We start from the raw sequence: 20,186 nt of genomic DNA on the forward strand, positions 1-20,186 counted from the left end.
GTGAGGTGAGGTGTCTTCAACATAGCAAAGTGAAAAGTTTAGTTATTTGTTGGAAAAAATGCAAGTGAAGTCCAAGTAAGAGGTGGATGTTGGGAGATGTTACAAATCTGAGGCTCACTGGTGTCTAAAGAGCAGCAGAGGTCCTGAAGGTAGATGCAATAGCCTAGGAGAAGTTAGATGGGAAGAAAAGAAGAAGAATGGCAGGGCCTGGGGAATACCTAGATGGAAGAGACAGAGAAGGAAGAGAAGAATGCAAAAGAGAATGAGAGCAGTAGTTGAAGATGTTGACGTAGACCTATGAGTCGTCATGTGAAATGGAGGAGAGCAGAGCAGACCACAACGTAAAAGAGCAGTGAAGGGCTGTTCCAGGAAGCAGTGGAGAAAATATTTATGGTTGTTTATTCCATTACCCAGTAATTTCCAGAAATACATACCAAAGGGAGAAGTGGAGTGCTGGAGTGATCCAGCCGATTGTAGGGTCTGTACTAACTCCTGGGATGCAGGCCTATCCACAAGCACTAAGGTAAGTGTAATAGAGCACTCCAACCTAATCAGAGAGAGGGGTGGGGAAAGATCCTCTGAGGAAGTGATGATGTAGCTGAGATTTGATCAGGAAATGAAAGTTAGCTGAGTGAGAAGGAAATGAAACAACATTACAAAACAGGGATCACCAGGTGCAAATTCTCTAGGGCAGAAGGAACAAGGGCCTGAAAGGGGACAGCGAGGCGTGGGCTCCGAGCCTGAAGGAAGAGCAAGCATATGAAGCTGGAGTGGTGTCAGGGAACCACACCATGGAGGACCCAGCAGCCAGTGGTAAGGAGAGGCCATTAAATGGTTTTAGATAGGGAAGGAGACAGAGTCAGATTTTAAATTTTGAAATGATCTAGTCAAGTGGTTTAGTAGATAAGTGTAGGTGGCTCCACAAATATAAAAATATAATTTTTCAAAAATGACTAATCCTAAGAATGATTCATCTTAGGTTTCATGCTAAATGTGCTCCAGATTCACTCTTGCTCAATGAAAGATAGTATGAAGGATTATTCTCCACCCCTCTAGGGCAGGATAGATCCTTGCTTGGCAAAGGGCAATACCTGTTTGAGATGTGGATGTAAGTCACTGGAATTAGAATTGAAAATGTTCTGAAGAACCAAGAACTTATGCCCCTGCTTCTTCAAAATATATACAAACTCCCAAGCTAAGTAAACTAAAACTGGTTAAGGCCCTTCATAATCTGGCTCTGGCTACCTCAACTTCACTTCTTCCTCCTTTCCCTCTTCACCTTACACTGAAGCCATACTCCCACTTGGAGCTCCCTGCTCACATTAGTCTCCCCAGTTTGTGGATCTTTGTCCCTGCCCTTTATTTCTAGCTGGGTGATGCTTATGTAACCATCCTTCAGGTTAGAGTTTAAAAAATGCTTCTTCCAGAATTCTTTCTGAATCCTCAACACTGACATAAACGAATGCCCTATACTTCCTACATCCATGCACACATTGCTGGTCTCTGTAGGCATGCCAAGTCCCCTTCCAGATGTCATTCAACTGGCAGCTATGGGGAAGACAGAAAAGTCTGTGGGCCAAGTAGAGGTCTATATAGGAAAAGAGAAAATGATTGGAAGCCAGGGAGATCAGAAACAAGTCCAGGAGTGAAATCCACTACTCTGTAGCTCAGAGAAATGAAAAGAGATTATTCTGTGTTCATAACCCTCATCTACTTCTTTTAAAGTACTTAGAGGTAAGAGTAACACAGTGGGAGGTCACCATCAAACCTCTTCCAACAGCCAACAGGAAGATTCACTAGAAATCTTATTCATTCCAACTAACCGATTTGCAAAATGGAAGTCCAGTCAATCATGTAACTGAATTTCTTAGGAGATTTAAGGGAGGGTGAAATAATTTACAAAGAAGAGAAAGGGATTTATGTTTTTAGAAGTTTCAATGAGGATTGACTGAGGATAACAAAGACTGGAGGGAATAAAATATTGCCTCCCCTCTAATAGATAGAGTGGCATTTTGGGAATGGCACTGTGATTTCTTCCAACTCTTTGACGTTGATCTGGACTGTTTTTCTCTGTCACTCATCACGGCAACGTGACTGTTTTTGCTTTATTTGCATGCCATGTCACACAACCACACAAACTGAGAATCAACACTAACACTATTATCATTTTCAGCAAATCCATATAGCCATTTAAAGAAATTAGAACAGATGATGGGGGCAGACTCTATGACGATTCACGATAATGTGACCAAGCAATTTATTGAGAAACAGGGACTGCCAGAGATACTGAAAAATCAGTCCCAGGACTTGGAGAATTTTACTAAACTTACAGACAAGTTCAAACTGCCAGACTCTCCAATGACTGAAATGTGAAGATCAGCAGTTGGTCCAAATGGTATCATTTTTGCCCTGCTCTGGAAATTAAGCAGCTCTGAACTGATAAAGTCCATAATTTAACACGTAGAGCAAATTGCTAAAGCACTTAACCAGTGAGGTACTAATCTTCCTTTCCTATGTGAACTCGAGCTGACTCCTGACAGCAAAATCAATTGAAGAGATTTACCCTAGGGATATCTTCTAAAAAGCAGTGTAATCAGGAGATAAGAGAATTGGATGGGTATTGCGTTATCACAGCCCTCCACCAACCGCGGCACCAGGTGCCAAAGGCTTCCCACAGGCTTGAGCCTGGAGCTGCACTCCTCTCAAGCAAATCCCGCTGAACTCACGGTACTTGGAGGTCAAGAAACCTTTTCCCATATTGATTTAATCTTGTCACCTGAAACACCTGAGGTCAAGCAAATTCACCACACTGGTTCCCGGGGGCAGTTAAGGGATCATAGAAGAACAATCTGTGCTTTCTTCTGTGTTACAGAATGCCTTGAGCTACCTGCTCAATGTATTTGATGGCTGAAAAATTTGCATGTGTCATATGGCTTCTTAAAGTGAACTGTCTGCTTTGAACTCACAGGGGTTCTAGAAATCCAATGTATTAATCTTGCAAACTTTTTATTAGAAACAAATAACATTTGTTACTTAAAGAAAAGATAGTCGCAGGCTCATTGCCACTTGTTATGTCTTGAGACCACACCCTGGCCCCCATGTCTATCCACACAACAGAGCATGCAGTGTGGTGTTATAGAAAAGGTAATATATGTAAACATGAATTGCTGCTCTACACCTTGCTAGATATGTAAACTTGGCTCAGTACTCAACCTCCTACATTGTTCTCTTACCTGCATCTTATCTCATCTGCCTCCAAGAATTGTTATGGGGATTGAATGAGATAATATAAAGTACCTAGCAAAGGCCATGGTACAAAAAAGTATAAACACCATTTTCCTTTATTCTCCCATTAATTATTAATGTTTGGTCTGAGTGTTGAATAAATTTAAGTTTCTTGACTAGTATCAGAACATATTTAGAGTAATATCAGGAAAGGACACTCACCCCTAGAGCTGAAATTCCCATAATTCTCTTTGTACATATTCTTTAACCAACCCATTCATTACACAAATTCTCCCAAACCTTTGTCTTTAGCTTTGTCTTCTCACATGCCTACTCATCTCTACTTATGTTTGCCACCATACCTCAAACCATTCCGCAAGCCAAATGGATTTCAAAATGAATGTATTTGTGAGGGAAGTTTAATGTAACTGTGAAGATTATGATGTCTAAACTTAAATTATGACTATACTGTAAGATTATACATATATAAAGACTATGGGTTTTCAGTGAAAATTATATAGCTGGTCAGATGGAATAACTGAGAAAAGGAAGAAATGGAATACTCTTTGGGGTTTATTGAGGGTCTGTTACCAAACTCCTGCCAATTAAATGTCAAAGAACCTGTCTATCAGGCCACAACCAGAACTTAGAAAGCTACAGGTAATCTGGATACTTGTGCCAAAAAAGGAGCTTTGAGTTTGAAAGAATAAGTAATATTCTAGGGAGACAGGATGGCAGTCAGAGGCCACCTGAATATGAATCAGGCAAAAGGCTAGGATGAAAAGAAGGCAGGCAAGATCTCTATTCAGTTATAAGGCAAGATCTCTATTAAGACCTTTGGGGTTAAAACATACTTATCTGTGGATTGGATTACTGGAAAATTGGCCACTTTGAAGTCAAGAAAACGGAAAACAGCTTCACAGAATGCTAAAAATTCAGGCATGAAAGACAAGTGTTAACTAATCATTCAAAACTTGGATAACTGCTATAATATCCCAAGAAATGATGCCTCTATTTTGGAACATCTCCAGTGACTTAAAAAAATTCACACATTCCATTTTAGACGGTTCTGACCATTAGAAAATTCTTCTATATCTTGAGCCAAAACCTGTCTCTCTGAAAGTTCTATTACTGGTTACAGCGCTAGCACTCAAGTTTATATAGAAAGTCTAATTTTACATTCACATGGCAGGCCTTCAAATGTCAGAAGGTGGTTATCACATTCTCATTTTCAGACTATTTATTCCCAGTACTTTTAACAGATTGTTTACATGGCATGGCTTACCCATATTAGTTATTCTTTTTTATATCTCTTGGCCACTCAATTTGGCTTTAGCCTTTTAAAGTGGACCACTGGGACAGGAAAGGAACAGAACTATAAACACTCTCTTTCTAGACACCTATGTGTATTCATACAACTTCAAGTCACATTTTCTTTTCTTTGAAAGCCTCATTACATCATTGGTCAATTGTATGCTTACTGTCAATTCACACTTTCTGTCTCTTAGAGCAAAATTTCTGGATACAAAAAAGGGACCATATATCCATCCTTATTAAATTTCAGCATAATGAATTCAATTCATTCTCTAGCTAGTAAAGATTTTTTGTTAATTATTTTATTATTCACAACTTGAATGGGCAGACTTCCTATATTTTCTTTCAAGTCATTGGCAAAAATATCAAAAAACTACAAGGCTAAAAAAACTTCCTTTCAATTGAACAGGAATCCATGTTTTCAATCAAATATTGGAGTCAAACCTGTATGTCTCCATCTTTTCACAAATTAGGGAGACCTTATCAAATTCCTTGATTAAGTTTAGATACATAATATCATTTTGCCTGCATTTCCGTAATAAGTCCAGAAATCCTACCCAAGATAGAAATGAGGTAACTATAGTATGAATGTATGTCAATCCTTTCCATGTTTCAATCATCATTTTCCACTTTTGGTAAATCACAAATCTGTTTAATAAGTCACTTTTGCTGGTATTGTGGTTATGTATGAAAATATTCTTTTTATTTTTTATATGAATACTGACATATGTAGGGGTAAAATTACATAACTGAGATTGTGTTAAAATTACTAACAAAAAGGGGAGGAGAGTTTCCCACTGATGAACAATAATTATGGCTAAGTATTGACAGAATTGGGCATTTTGTTTGCAGACATCACCCTTCTCTTACAAAGTTTTTTGATAATTGCTTGACTTTTGTCCCCCACATCTTGCCCAGTCTCCACAATTTCTCTGCAATAACAAATAGCCATTCAATTAATTCATTTGAAATTTCTGAATGACCTAAGATGTCATTCATAAGATTTGAAATCTGAACTGCTAATGCTCCCTCATCTTTTTTGTTTTGAGTCTGCATTCTTCATTTCAATGTTTGCCCCACTCTTTTTAATATGAAGGTCAATTTTAACAAAGATGATACAAGGAAATTTACAGGGTAACTTACAAAACTGTATCTTCTTCCCAGCTGTTGTTACTCTGCCTCTTCCTCGATCTGTTTCTTGTTCTGAATATAATGAAGAAATCCTATTTTATTGTCAGTGGCACTTTTCACAAACTTGAGTACCCTTCAACTTTATGGACATTATTCTTACACATGTGGACCACTCTAGGACTTTTTATCATTAATTTGTACTTTTTAAATCGCATATCTCTCAAAACTCTGAGTTCACAATTCCCACTAATTTTTATTTTTTAAGAGACAGGTTCTTGCTATGTTGCTTAAGCTGGCCTCAGGGCATGGATACTCCCACCTCAGCCTCCTGAGTAGCCAGTAAAATTTCCCCCTAATTTTTATGAGATAAATGGTTTACAGTATGCAGAATCAAAATGGCATTTCGAACAACTTCCCAAAGCTGTTGACATCTTCCCTTTAATGTAGAATGCCATGAAATCATGCCTATGTTTCCCTTGATATTTTCTACATTGACCCTCTTGAAGTCTGTAACACATGGTCAACCATACCAGGCTTCCCCTCAATGAATATGATGAGCTCTAAAATATTATAGAGACTTTCCCCAAAGCTTCCGTTCCTCTCACTTTGCCAATAAATGTATCCTATATTTCAGAGTCAGACCAAAAGGAACTGTTTCCCTAATGGCCTATCTTTCAGGAGATTGTTTACAACTTGTCAAAGAATGTCATGAGCTTACACACACTCAGATTTTTTGCAGGTTGAGATTCTAGGAGATGTCTTAATTGAAATCCCTCAATCATGACTTTGGCCTGGTACAGGGTCATCTTTCAGATCTCTGTCAAAAGTATATCATCTCTTTCTTCCTTCTGGCCAGAAAGCTTGGAGAACACTCTCCCAACAATTTCAGATTTCTATTTCTATTTTCCTCAGCTATAATCTCACATCATGAGTTTCTACACTAGTTTATGGCCCCTTGATACATAAATATAACTATTTCTGTAATTTATTTTCAAAAATGTCTGCCCTCTTTAAAGAGATACCATCACCATCTTTTAATTTTGAATCACATCTCAATTAATCTCAATGATAACAATGAATGTATACAAACCTCTTGCCATAAATTAAAATCGCTCAATATCTTGTTAATTTCTAATGTTCTACAGTGGTATATGTGTTGGAGGCTATAATTTTGGCTTTTGGTACCATTACTGATTTTCCATGTAAATCATAAGCATCTCCTACACTCCCTCCTACTATTTGCATTCTGCAAAATCATGCTCTACACCAGTGTATTTTATTACTTATCTTCTTCCCCTGTATATTCAGTTTAAATTTCACTCAAATAATTTTGAACTGTGTTCCTACCCTAGCCAAAATCCTATCATTCTGGGGTCTTAAGTTATAGCTCAAAAATCTAAATTCTATTTCAAATGCAACATCCACTGAACATTGACCATTTCCTCGTTCATGTATTTTTTCAACAGACATCTGTTGAGAAAACACTTTGTACAATGTGGTCTGGTAAGGATTAGAATAGTAAAAAGAGACAATTTCCCCACCCTCTAATGGGTGGATTCAAGTTAGCAAATGTAATTTTAATATGTATCTAAGCTTTCATCCTAAGGCAATAAGTTTACCCAAGTTATTCCGTTTCTTATAAGACTTCTATACCATTGTTACCATGAATCTTCTCTGATAAACACAGTCAGCCTCTCATGAATCAACAAAATGAGATAATGATCAGTGTGATTTGATAGACTTGTGACAACTCTGTCAGTTCTCACATACCTGCTCTAGGAAAACAGAACACCATCCAATTTACTATATTAAATCTACCTAAAACTAACTCCATACAGCTAACTCTGTAGCCTGAAAAAGAAGATACAAAACAACATTAAGCATCTCCTTCCTTGACCTTGTAACAGGCTTATCTATATAAACTAGGACTTAGTAATTGTGCCACTTGATCTGTGGAATATGAGCTGCTACCATTTCTTCATAAGATCCAAATTCCCCTTTTCTGGGAAGGGTCCCATACACATAGTATAACTCAAGCTAAAGTAATATTCCTTGCTTTCTCCTGTGTCAGAATCTTCCACTTGCTAGTAGCATTTATCTTTCACTCTTTATTAAAACTTTCTTTTGTTCTCCCTTTAGTCTTTATTTCTTCCCTTCTGACTAGAAATCACTCATCATCTCTAACCCTTTAGAGTTTAGAAAGCCTTGAGCCTCTATGTGTCCTCCTTTGTAGGAACATCAACTTTTTAAGGGAAGGAGAAATTCTTATTCATCTTGATGCAGTCTCTTATCTAGATGATGTTGACACAGGCCTGAGGCCTGGCAGCTCATAGGTGACAGGTAAACATCTACTGAGGTGACCTAGGAAGAGAATTGACAGCTCACATAATTGGTCAGAGCCTCTGGCAGGAAGACAAACATCTTGCAGGCTCAGAAGTGTACACATTGTAGATTTTTATAGGAAATAAAGACCTTCATAGTTTCCCTTAGGAAATATTTCTTAAACTCCTGTAACTCACTGCCTACAGGCTTCTTTGAATACTGCCTTGAAGGAAGCCAAAAATATGTCCCCTTTCCTCTATCTCTGCCATCTTCTGTTCAAAGCTTGGTACTTAATGACTTCAGTCCTTGTCAGTTCAAACATACTCTAATCTTTTTAAGTAATATTAATTACAAAAAAAAAGTACATCTACAAAACACTTTCTCAGCCACTTCCTTTTTCCTCTTTTCTCTGTTTGCTCTGGACTTCTCAGAGTCAGTAGGATAGAATGTCTCCCCACAGCTTTAGAAAGACTTTAAACATAATTGACTGCATGGTATTTCTGTAAAAATATAAGCAGGGAGTAGGGAACGGATAGGTATATTATTTATGAATAGGTTTAACATGAGCTCTGCAGCTCCTTTTCTTGGTTGTGCACTCATCTGAACCCAGATAATGGAGGTGAGGGCCACTAAAGGAAAGATGCTGCCTGGTACACTTTCATTGCAAGGCTGCTTGAAAAATTAGAATACCATGTCAAATACCCATTTCTAAGAATACCTTCAGATAGCTCAAACATTGTGCAAATTAGCAAGCAGGGGAAGAATTAGATTAAAATTTAATATTTAGATTCCCCCATGTCCTTTAAACATAACAGTAGAGTGGTTCCCCTCTGTTCTACTTGCAGAAAAAGTCATAGACATTTTGCAAACTAAGGCATTAAGTGAGACAGTTCAAAATCCTAAAATTTGCCCTAGGGAACTTCTCCATTTAAAATGACAGTAGAATCTCCATGTACCTATATAATAAACAGAGTAGAATCTATTGAGAATACTAGAAAGCTTGCAATTTGCAATGCTTCCAGAAAATCAAAAAAAATAGAAAAGGCAAGTTAATTAAATCAAGCAAAACTCTTCAGAATCCCCAGTAATAGTCACAAAGCAAAATAAATACCTTAGGTTTCCAGGTACATATTATGTACCCTTTTTTCATTTTTTATAATATTCCCAAAATGTCATCAAAGTAATTTACTCCATTTATCATAGGTTACAAGGTTTGACCTATAGCTTCCAGCAGCATAAACAAAATGCTGCAATATAGAGAAAAATTATTCATAAGACTTTCTCCAGTCATTCCAAATGAATTATCCCTTGATAATCCATTTGAGGTGGAGGAAATGATCCAAGGGAATGTTCAAGTAACAAAAATGTTCAACATACCAATGGAATAAAAAAATTAGGGTCCCAAAGGAAACCCTGGAAGGAAGGCACACAAAACAGTAAGGCTGGGTCCTGCATGGATTCCATGAGTGAACAAAAAGGAAAAGGAGACACGATCCCTCTTCCCATCTGATTAGTTTACTAGAGCTACCATAAAAAATACCACTGACTGGGTGGCTTAAACAACAGAAATTTATTTTCTCAAAATTCTGGAGGCTAGAAGTCCAAGATCAAAGAGTTGGCAGTAAGGCCTCTCTTCTTGGCTTATAGATGGCTATCTTCTCACTATGTCCTCACATGGTCTTCTCTGTGTCTCTGTGTCCTAGTCTGCTCTTCTTGTAAAGGTACCAGTCATATTGGATTAGGATCCACCCTAGTGACTTTATTTTAACTACCTCTTTAAATACCCTACCTCCAAATATGATCTCATTCTCAGGTACTAAGGGTTAGGACTACAACTTGTGAATTTTGGGGAAGACACAATTCAGCCCATGATTACATCCTCCAGCAATGAAGAAGGGAAGACAATTATGAAGAAAAATGCCTTATAAGGATTTCAGTTGTTTGCTATGGGATTGAGCTAACCAAAGGAATCAGATTTCAATCAGACTCACGTAAATCAGAGATCTCACCAGCATTGTGATTTACTGGTAATTTTAAGGATACAAGCAATCAAAAGGAACAAAAGGTGGAATAAATATATATTCTCTGTGTATAATATCTCTGTGTGTATATATATGTATATATGTATACATACACACACACACAGATATTTCACTACAATTATATTTAAGGTTTACCCCACTGAAAAGTTTATCTTATTGTGTACACCTATTGAGTATTATATCCAACACCTCCTTTTCTGGTAACTTCTTTCCTCTTTCCCAGCCATTCACGTGATAACCGCAGTGGCAAACTCTCCTTCACCTCACCCCTCAGAATCTCTTCACTAGATTTCAGCCCTCCAGATAATTTACCTAGTCTAGAAGCAGATACCTTATCCTAGCTGCTGTAGAAACCACTTTTCTGAGAAAGTCATTCCAGCTTCAGTCTTTGAAGCTCTCTTGAACTCAACAGTTGTGAGCAGTCACTCTTTTGCCATACGCATATAAAATCAGTTATATAGAAAGAGAAAAGACTTAATCAGATCCACTGAGTGAAGCAGAAGTGAGAAAAAGAGAAACAGCTTTAATTGCATGCCAATCCCTGCTTCTAGGGTATCCTGGGCACTGTCAGCCCTTGGGTTCTGTGTGACAACTGTGACTATATCCTAAAAATAAGTGCCTTCTCTTAGAAATATATTTTTTATTGCCTTCAACCAAAAGAATTCTAATATGTAACTATAGACCTATATTTAAATTCTGGCATGGTCACTTAATGATCGTTTGATCTTATATTATTTGTTCTCTCCAAATTGAAGTTTCTTTATTTATAAAATACAGATAACACAATTTAACTTACAAGTTAGTTGTATAGATTAAATATTAAAATATAAACTATAGGACACACTTTATAAATGGCAAATATTTATATATGACCGACGCCTCCAACTGCCATTCTTAGGATCCACTGCAGTGTTCGTGCCAAGGCCGTACTTCCCCCAGGTGCTCCCAGCCAATGAAAGCCTGATGGGGGGGCCACTGGAGCTGGCCCATTACTGTCTAAAGCAGGACTCTTCTAGTGGGAAGTGTTTGCCCAAGGACTTCCTGTCAGCCCGCTCAAAAGTTTCTCAGAAATACACTGCAGTCTGAGACTCCTCCTACCCAATCTGTCCTTTCCTCGCATGTTTCACAAGTCCAAACCCTGAAGCACTGTCTAAAGGCTCTACCAAGCAAATCTTGTTCCCTCCCAAATACCCACTGCTGACATGTCCCCAAAAAAATCTCATTCATATATAATTTCACTTTAATATTTTCTTCTCAAAGGACCTGAAGTGACACAATGACAATTTGCACGCAGTATTTAAACTACCAATAAAGAACTACTATTGTTGTAAATACACAGCACATTCTACACCACAGTGGCCATTCCTAACTGGAATGTGGCTGTCAATCTCTGACTGAACTCAGACATGATCTCACACATTTAAAACCCATATTAACCATAAATTGACCTGACTGGCATATTTACAGGTAGATCTGACATTAACTTCCAATCACTACTAAGAAAAACATCTGTGCCTTGGTTCCTTCCAGCATCTTTTCAGCTTTCCTTGTTACATGACTTTGCCTTCACTAAACCCCCCTTTGTCCCAGGCTGTTATAAACCCCAAACTAGTCTGTCCTAAATCAGTACAGTACAATTATTAAAGCTTATAGAATGTTTTGACTTTAATTTTAAACAACATCTGGATTGTAGACTCTGGTTCAACTTCTCTTAATGTCCCACTAAAAATATACATGAAATTAAAAGAAAAAAAATACCTACATGGAAAACCTAAGAATCTCAGTCAAATTACTGCTCATCTGAAAAATACTTGCACAAGCTGCATGACTTAAAGAGTAAAATTCAGAACCAAAACCAATGGGAAAATACAAGATTTGATACTGACCCAGAGTATATCGAACGCTCTTGACAAAGACAGGAAAACACTATGTGCCTGCCTGGTAACTCAAGGTCCCAGAATACAAATCAGTTGCAAGCAATCCCATGAGTAATGCTTTTGAGGTGGCCAGTACACTTGCTTCCCCATCTTTAGTTAATATTTCTCTTTCTACCTTCATACAGACAGCACAATTCAGAAATCAACATGTACTGTCATATAGATATATGATGCTATATTGTGTATTGGGGAATAAAAACCAGCACATAATGTTAAGAAATAGGAGGAGAGATAGGAAGAGCCATATTAGCAGTGACTAGCAGGACTTACAGCTTTTCATATACTACCTTGCTTCAAATTGTCCTAAGTCAGGTACTGAGAGTAGAAGAGCCTCCCTCAACCAGAATAACTGCATGAGTTAAAGGCCTACTAATAATATACATGGAACTAGAATTTAGCACAGCAGTCTACTTGCCAGTCATAGATTTCAGAATGGTATTTAACAAGACCCAGTTGGACCTACGGTGGGGACAAGACAGATACATCTTCTCTGTTGGCAAATACTGAGCCTGGGAGAGTTTCTTTTCATTCACACATAAGGATACACAAATCCATAAGATCCACAGAAACAAAATACTAGAGATTAATGGAACACCACCCCGAACACACAAAAGAAATGCATACCTCTGAAAATGACACATTAGAAAAACCAAAGCAAAATTGAAAAGACTATTGACATTTTGAATGGAATATCAAAATACATGCATAGTATGAAAAGTAGAGGAAAGACATTACAGTTAATTCATTTGAGAGAAAAATACAACTGCAATAGATAATGAAGGAGTCTATAAATATATAAAAATACAAAATCAAAATTAAACGTGATTTAAAAATAAAGAACAAATTTACATGGCAGAATATAAAATTGATGTCACAGAGAACAAACCAAAGAGGCTATTCCAATGTATACAGGCATATGACAGATAAAAATAAAAATAAAGAACATAAAACTTGCAGAGGACAGAAGACATGAGATCAAAAGAAACAAAATAAGTAATCAAAGATATCAAAGAAAAACATATGTAAACTGCTGAGAGGAAATCATCTCCTACATACATTCTGGAGGGGAAAAATGGTGAATTATAAAGACAAACTAGAGAGGAAATATCATGGAGGCCTCAGAATTCTTATCTGAAAAATAATAGTGCTTGATAATATTATTAAAACTACAGGATTTAGGGGAGGCCATTGTAACTTAAAAAACATATAACCATAATTATTTTGTGTGTATGAAGGTATAACAAAGATATTCAAAAAGAGTTTTTATGAGTCATTAAGAAAAATATTTTTTTAATGAGCAAAGAATACAAAGAAAAGATCAAAGGGAGATTCCAAGATGGCCAAATAGGAACAGCTCCAGTCTGCAGCTCTCAGCGTGAGCAACATAGAAGTCAGGTGACTTCCGTATTTTCAACTGGGGTACTGGGTTCATTTCACTGGGGCTTGTTGGACAGTGGGTACAACTCACAGAGTGTGACCCAAAGCAGGGCGGGGCATCGCCTCACCCGGGAAATGCAAGGGTCCGGAATTCCCTTTCCTAGCCAAGGGAAGCCATGACAGAAGGTACCTGGACAACTGGGACACTCCCACCCTAATACTGTGCTTTTCCAACAGTCTTAGCAAATGGCACACCAGGAGATTATATCCTGCTCCTGGCTCGGAGGGTCCCATGCCCACAGAGCCTCGTTCACTTCTAGCACAGCAGTCTGAGATCGAACTGCAAGGTGGCAGCCAGGCTGGGGGAGGGGCGTTCACCATTGCTGAGACTTGAATAGGTAAACAAAGCAGCCAGGAAGCTCGAACTGGGTGGAGCCCACTGCAGCTCAAGGAGCCCTCCCTGCCTCTGTAGGCTCCACCTCTGGGGGCAGGGCATAGCTGAATAAAAGGCAGCAGAAACTTCTGCAGACTTAAACGCCCCGTCTGACAGCTTTGAAGAGAGTAGTGGTTCTCCCAGCACAGAGTTTGAGATCTGAGAACGGACAGACTGCCTCCTCAAGTGGGTCCCTGACCCCTGAGTAGCGTAACTGGGAGACACCTCCCACTAGGGGCCAACTGACAACTCATAAAGCCAGGTGCCCCTCTGAGACGAAGCATCCAGAGGAAGGATCAGGCAGCAACATTTGCCGTTCTGCAATATTTGCTATTCTGCAGCCTCTGCTGGTGATACCCAGGCAAACAGGGTCTGGAGTGGACCTCCAGCAAACCCCAACAGATCTGCAGCTGAGGGTCCTGACTGTTAGGAGGAAAACTAACAAACAGAAAGGACATCCACACCAAAACCCCATCTGTACATCACCATCATCAAAGACCAAAGGTAGATAAAACCACAAAGATGGGGAGAAACCAGAGAAGAAAAGCTGAAAATTTGAAAAACCAGAGCTCCTCTTCTCCTCCAAAGGAATGCAGCTCCTCACCAGCAACAGAACAAAGCTGGAAGGAGAATGACTTTGATGAGTTGAGAGAAGAAGGCTTCAGACGATTTGTAATAACAAACTTCTCCGTGCTAAAGGACGATGTACGAACCCATCACAAAGAAGCTAAAAACCTTGAAGAAAGATTAGATGAATGGCTAACTAGAATAAATAGCATAGAGAAGCCCTTAAATGACCTGATGGAGCTGAAAACTATGGCACAAGAACTGCATGATGCATGCACAAGCTTCAGTAGCCCATTTGATCAAGTGGAAGAAAGGGTATCAGTGATTGAAGATCAAATGAATGAAATGAAGTGAGAAGAGAAGTTTAGAGAAAAAAGAGTAAAAAGAAATGAACAAAGCCTCCAAGAAATATGGGACTATGTGAAAAGACCAAATCTACATCTGATTGGTGTACCTGAAAGTGACGGGGCGAATGGAACCAAGCTGGAAAACACTCTTCAGGATATTATCCAGGAGAATTTCCCCAACCTAGCAAGGCAGGCCAGCATTCAAATTCAGAAAATACAGAGAATGCCACAAAGATACTCCTCAAGAAGAGCAACTCCAAGATACATAATTTTCAGATTCACCAAAGTTGAAATGAAGGAAAAAATGTCAAGGGCAGCCAGAGAGAAAGGTCAGGTTACCTAAAAAGGGAAGTCCATCAGACCTACAGTGGATCTCTCGGCAGAAATTCTACAAGCCAGCAGAGAGTGGGGGCCGATATTCAACATTCTTAAAGAAAAGAATTTTCAACCCAGAATTTCATATCCACCCAAACTAAGCTTCATAAGTGAAGGAGAAATAAAATCCTTTACAGACAAGCAAATGCTGAGAGATTTTGTCACCACCAGGCCTGACTCACAAGAGCTCCTGAAGGAAGCACTAAACATGGAAAGGAACAACCGGTATGAGCCACTGCAAAAACATGCCAAATTGTAAAGACCATCGATGCTAGGAAGAAACTGCATCAACTAATGAGCAAAATAACCAGCTAACTTCCTAATGACAGGATGAAATTCACACATAACAATATTAACCTTCAATGTAAATGGGCTAAATGCTCCAATTAAAAGACACAGACTGGCAAACTGGATAAAGAGTCAAGACCCATCAGTGTGCTGTATTCAGGAGACCCATCTCACGTCCAGAGACACACATAGGCTTAAAATAAAGGGATGGAGGAAGATCTACCAAGCAAATGGAAAACAAAAAAAAACAGGGGTTGCAATCCTAGTCTCTGATAAAACAGACTTTAAACCAACAAATATCAAAAGAGACAAAGAAGGCCATTACATAATAGTAAAGGGATCAATTCAACAAGAAGAGCTAACTATCCTAAATATATATGCACCCAATACAGGAGCACCCAGATTCATAAAGCAACTCCTTAGAGACCTACAAAGAGACTTAGACTCCCACACAATAATAATGGGAGACTTTAACACCCCACTGTCAACATTAGACAGATCAACAAGACAGAAAGTTAATAAGGATACCCAGGAATTGAGCTCAGCTCTGCAGCAAGCAGACCTAATAGACATCTACAGAACTCTCCACCCCAAATCAAAAGAATATACATTCTTCTCAGCAACACATCACACTTATTCCAAAATTGACCACATAGTTGGAAGTAAAGCACTCCTTAGCAAATGTAAAAGAACAGAAATTATAACAAACTGTCTCTCAGACCACAGTGCAATCAAACTAGAAATCAGGATTAAGAAATTCACTCAAAACCACTCAACTACATGGAAACTGAACAACCTGCTCCTGAATTACTACTGGGTACATAACAAAATGAAGGCAGAAATAAAGATGTTCTTTGAAACCAACGAGAACAAAGACACAACATACCAGAATCTCTGGGACACATTTAAAGCAGTGTGTAGAGGGAAATTTATAGCACTAAACGCCTGCAAGAGAAAGCAGGAAAGATCTAAAATTGATACCCAAACATCACAATTAAAAGAACTAGAGAAGCAAGAGCAACACATTCAAAAGCTAGCAGAAGGCAAGAAATAACTAAGATCAGAGCAGAACTGAAGGAGATAGAGACACAAAAAAACCTTCAAAAAAATCAATGAATCCAGGAGCTGGTTTTTGGAAAAGATCAACAAAATTAGTAGACCACCAGCAAGACTAATAAAGAAGAAAAGAGAGAAGAATCAAATAAATGCAACAAAAAATGATAAAGGGGATATCACCACCGATCCCACAGAAATACAAACTACCATCAGAGAATACTATAAACACCTCTACGCAAATAAACTAGAAAATCTAGAAGAAATGGATAAATTCCTCGACACATACATCCTCCCAAAACTAAACCAGGAAGAAGATGAATCCCTGAATAGACCAATAACAGGCTCTGAAATTGAGGCAATAATTAATAGCCTGCCAACTAAAAAAAGTCCAGGACCAGATGGATTCACAGCCGAATTCTACCAGAGGTACAAAGAGGAGCTGGTACCATTCCTTCTGAAACTATTCCAATCAATAGAAAAAGAGGGAATCCTCCGTAACTCATTTTATGAGGCCAGCATCATCAAGGTAGTAAAGCCTGGCAGAGACAACAAAAAAAGAGAATTTTAGACCAATATCCTTGGTGAACATTGATGCAAAAATCCTCAGTAAAATACTGGCAAACCGAATCCAGCAGCACATCAAAAAGCTTATCCACCATGATCAAGTGGGCTTCACCCCTGGGATGCAAGGCTGGTTCAACATAAGCAAATCAATAAACTTAATCCATCATATAAACAGAACCAAAGACAAAAATAACATGATTATCTCAATAGATGCAGAAAAGGCCTTTGACAAAATTCAACAACACTTCATGCTAAAAACTCTCAATAAACTAGGTACTGATGGGACATATCTCAAAACAATAAGAGCTATTTATGACAAACCCACAGCCAACATCATACTGAACGGGCAAAAACTGGAAGCATTCCCTTTGAAAACTGGCACAAGACAGGGATGCCCTCTCTTACCACTCCTATTCAACATAGTGTTGGAAGTTCTGGCCAGGGCAATCAGGCAGGACAAAGAAATAAAGGGTATTCAATTAGGAAAAGAGGAAGTCAAATTGTCCCTGTTTGCAGATGACATGATTGTATATTTAGAAAACCCCATCATCTCAGCCCAAAATCTCCTTAAGCTGATAAGCAACTTCAGCAAAGTCTCAGGATACAAAATCAATGTGCAAAAATCACAAGCATTCCTATACACCAATAACAGACAGAGAGCCAAATCATGAGTGAACTCCCATTCACAATTGCTTCAAAGAGAATAAAATACCTGGGAATCCAACGTACAAGGGATGTGAAGGACCTCTTCAAGGAGAACTACAAACCACTGCTCAACGAAATAAAAGAGGACACAAACAAATCGAAGAACATTCCATGCTCATGGATAGGAAGAATCAATGTCGTGAAAATGGCCATACTGCCCAAGGTAATTTACAGATTCAATGCCATCCCCATCAAGCTACAAATGACTTTCTTCACAGAATTGGAAAAAACTACTTTAAAGCTCATATGGAACCAATAAAGAGCCTGCATTGCCAAGACAATCCTAAGCCAAAAGAAAAAAGTTGGAGGCATCACGCTACCTGACTTCAAACTATACTACAAGGCTACAGTAACCAAAACAGCATGGTACTGGTATCAAAACAGAGATAGAGACCAATGGAACAGAACAGAGCACTCGGAAATAATATCACACACCAACAACCATCTGATCTTTGACAAACCTGACAAAAACATGAAATGGGGAAAGGATTCCCTATTTAATAAATGGTGCTGGGAAAACTGGCTAGCCATATGTAGAAAGCTGAAACTGGATCCCTTCCTTACACCTTATATAAAAATTAGTTCAAGATGGATTAAAGACTTAAACGTTAGACCTAAAACCATAAAAACCCTAGAAGAAAACCTAGGCAATCCCATTCAGGACATACGCATGGGCAAGGACTTCATGACTAAAACACCAAAAGCAATGGTAACAAAAGCCAAAATGGACAAATGGGATCCAATTAAACTCAAGAGCTTCTGCACAGCAAAAGAAACTACCATCAGAGTGAAAAGGCAACCTACAAAATGGGATAAAATTTTTACAATCTACCCATCTGACAAAGGGCTGGTATCCAGAATCTACAAAGAACTTAAGCAAATTTATAAGAAAAAAATCAAACAACCCCATCAAAAAGTGGGCAAAGGATAAGAACAGACACTTCTCAAAAGAAGATATTTATGTAGCCAACAGACACCTGAAAAAATGCTCATCATCACTGGCCATCAGAGAAATGCAAATCAAAACCACAGTGAGATACCATCTCACACCAGTTAGAATGACAATCATTAAAAAGTCAGGAAACAACAGGTGCTGGAGAGTATGTGGACAAATAGGAACACTTTTACACTGTTGGTGGGACTGTAAACTAGTTCAACCATTGTGGAAGACAGTGTGGTGATTCCTCAGGGATCTAGAACTAGAAATACCATTTGACCCAGCCATCCCACTACTGGGTATATACCCAAAGGATCATAAATCATGCTGCTGTAAAGACACATGCACACATATGTTTATTGCGGCACTATTCACAATAGCAAAGACTTGGAACCAACCCAAATGTCCATCAATGATAGAGTGGATTAAGAAAATGTGGCACATATACACCATGGAATACTATGCAGCCATAAAAAAGGATGAGTTCATGTCCTTTGTAGGGACATAGATGAAGCTGGAAACCATCATTCTGAGAAAACTGTTGCAAGGACAGAAAACCAAGCACCACTTGTTCTCACTCATAGGTGGGAATTGAACAATGAGAACACTTGGACAGTGGGGAACATCAAACACCAGGGCCTGTCATGGGGTGGGAGTAGAGGGGAGGGATAGCATTAGGAGATATTCCTAATGTAAATGATGAGTTAATGGGTGCAGCCCACCAACATGGCACATGTATACATATGTAACAAACCTGTACATTGTGCACATGTACCCTAGAACTTAAAGTATAATAAAAAAAAGAAAAGCTCAAATCACCTATGAACATATGAGAAATACTCAATCACACTAGTAAATTACAATATTAAGATCCTATTTCACACTTGTTTAATAAACAAAATTGTAAAACTCTAAAAATATCAAGTATTCAACTAATAGAATAAAATGAGAACTGTCATGCATTGCTAGCAGGAAAAGAAATTAGTGATCATCCCCCACCCCAACCCCGTAACACAAAATTAAACAACTATTCACACAAGAAACACCTTCATAAGAACAAAAAATCAGAGGAGCACTCACAATACCTGGTTTTAACATCATATCAAGGAAAGGGGCGCTGAAGATGGAAAAGAAATCAGTCTTGAATTGCTGACACCACCCATTCCCCTTCCCCAAGTAGTGACTACATGGAGAGAAGAGAGGATCTGTGTGCTTGCAGGAGGGAGAATGCAGTGAATGCATGAGAATGCAGAGAATGCAGTGGAACTTTGCAATTGGAACTCAGTGCTACTCTGTCACAGTGGAAAGCAACACAAGGCAGAATTCAGCTGGTGCCCACAGAGGGAGAATTTAGGCCAGCCTATCCCAGAAATCAGAAACTGGGTTCTGGCTAGCCCCCACCATTGCAGGCTAAAGTTTTTTGGGGTCTAAATAAACTTGAAAGGCAGTCTAGGCCACAAGAACTGCAATTTCTGGGCAAGTCCCGGTGCTGTGCTGGGCTCAGAGCCAGTAGACTTGGGGTGCATGCAACATAATCAGAAACTAACTGGGGCAGCCAAGGCACTG

General features: G+C 38.7%; 1 long non-coding RNA gene across 1 annotated transcript; it reads right to left on the reverse strand.

Annotated features, from left to right (window-relative positions):
• Nucleotides 1-4,078: 4,078 nt before the first annotated feature.
• Nucleotides 4,079-19,842, reverse strand: LOC129532537 (uncharacterized). The gene is made up of 3 exons (XR_008678292.2): nucleotides 19,706-19,842; nucleotides 5,683-5,742; nucleotides 4,079-4,152 (listed from the first exon to the last, which is right to left on the reverse strand). It is a non-coding gene; the product is annotated as an uncharacterized lncRNA (long non-coding RNA).
• Nucleotides 19,843-20,186: the final 344 nt, after the last annotated feature.

Source organism: Gorilla gorilla, chromosome 2 (assembly GCF_029281585.2).
Source record: "Gorilla gorilla gorilla isolate KB3781 chromosome 2, NHGRI_mGorGor1-v2.1_pri, whole genome shotgun sequence".
Taxonomy (NCBI): domain Eukaryota; kingdom Metazoa; phylum Chordata; class Mammalia; order Primates; family Hominidae; genus Gorilla; species Gorilla gorilla.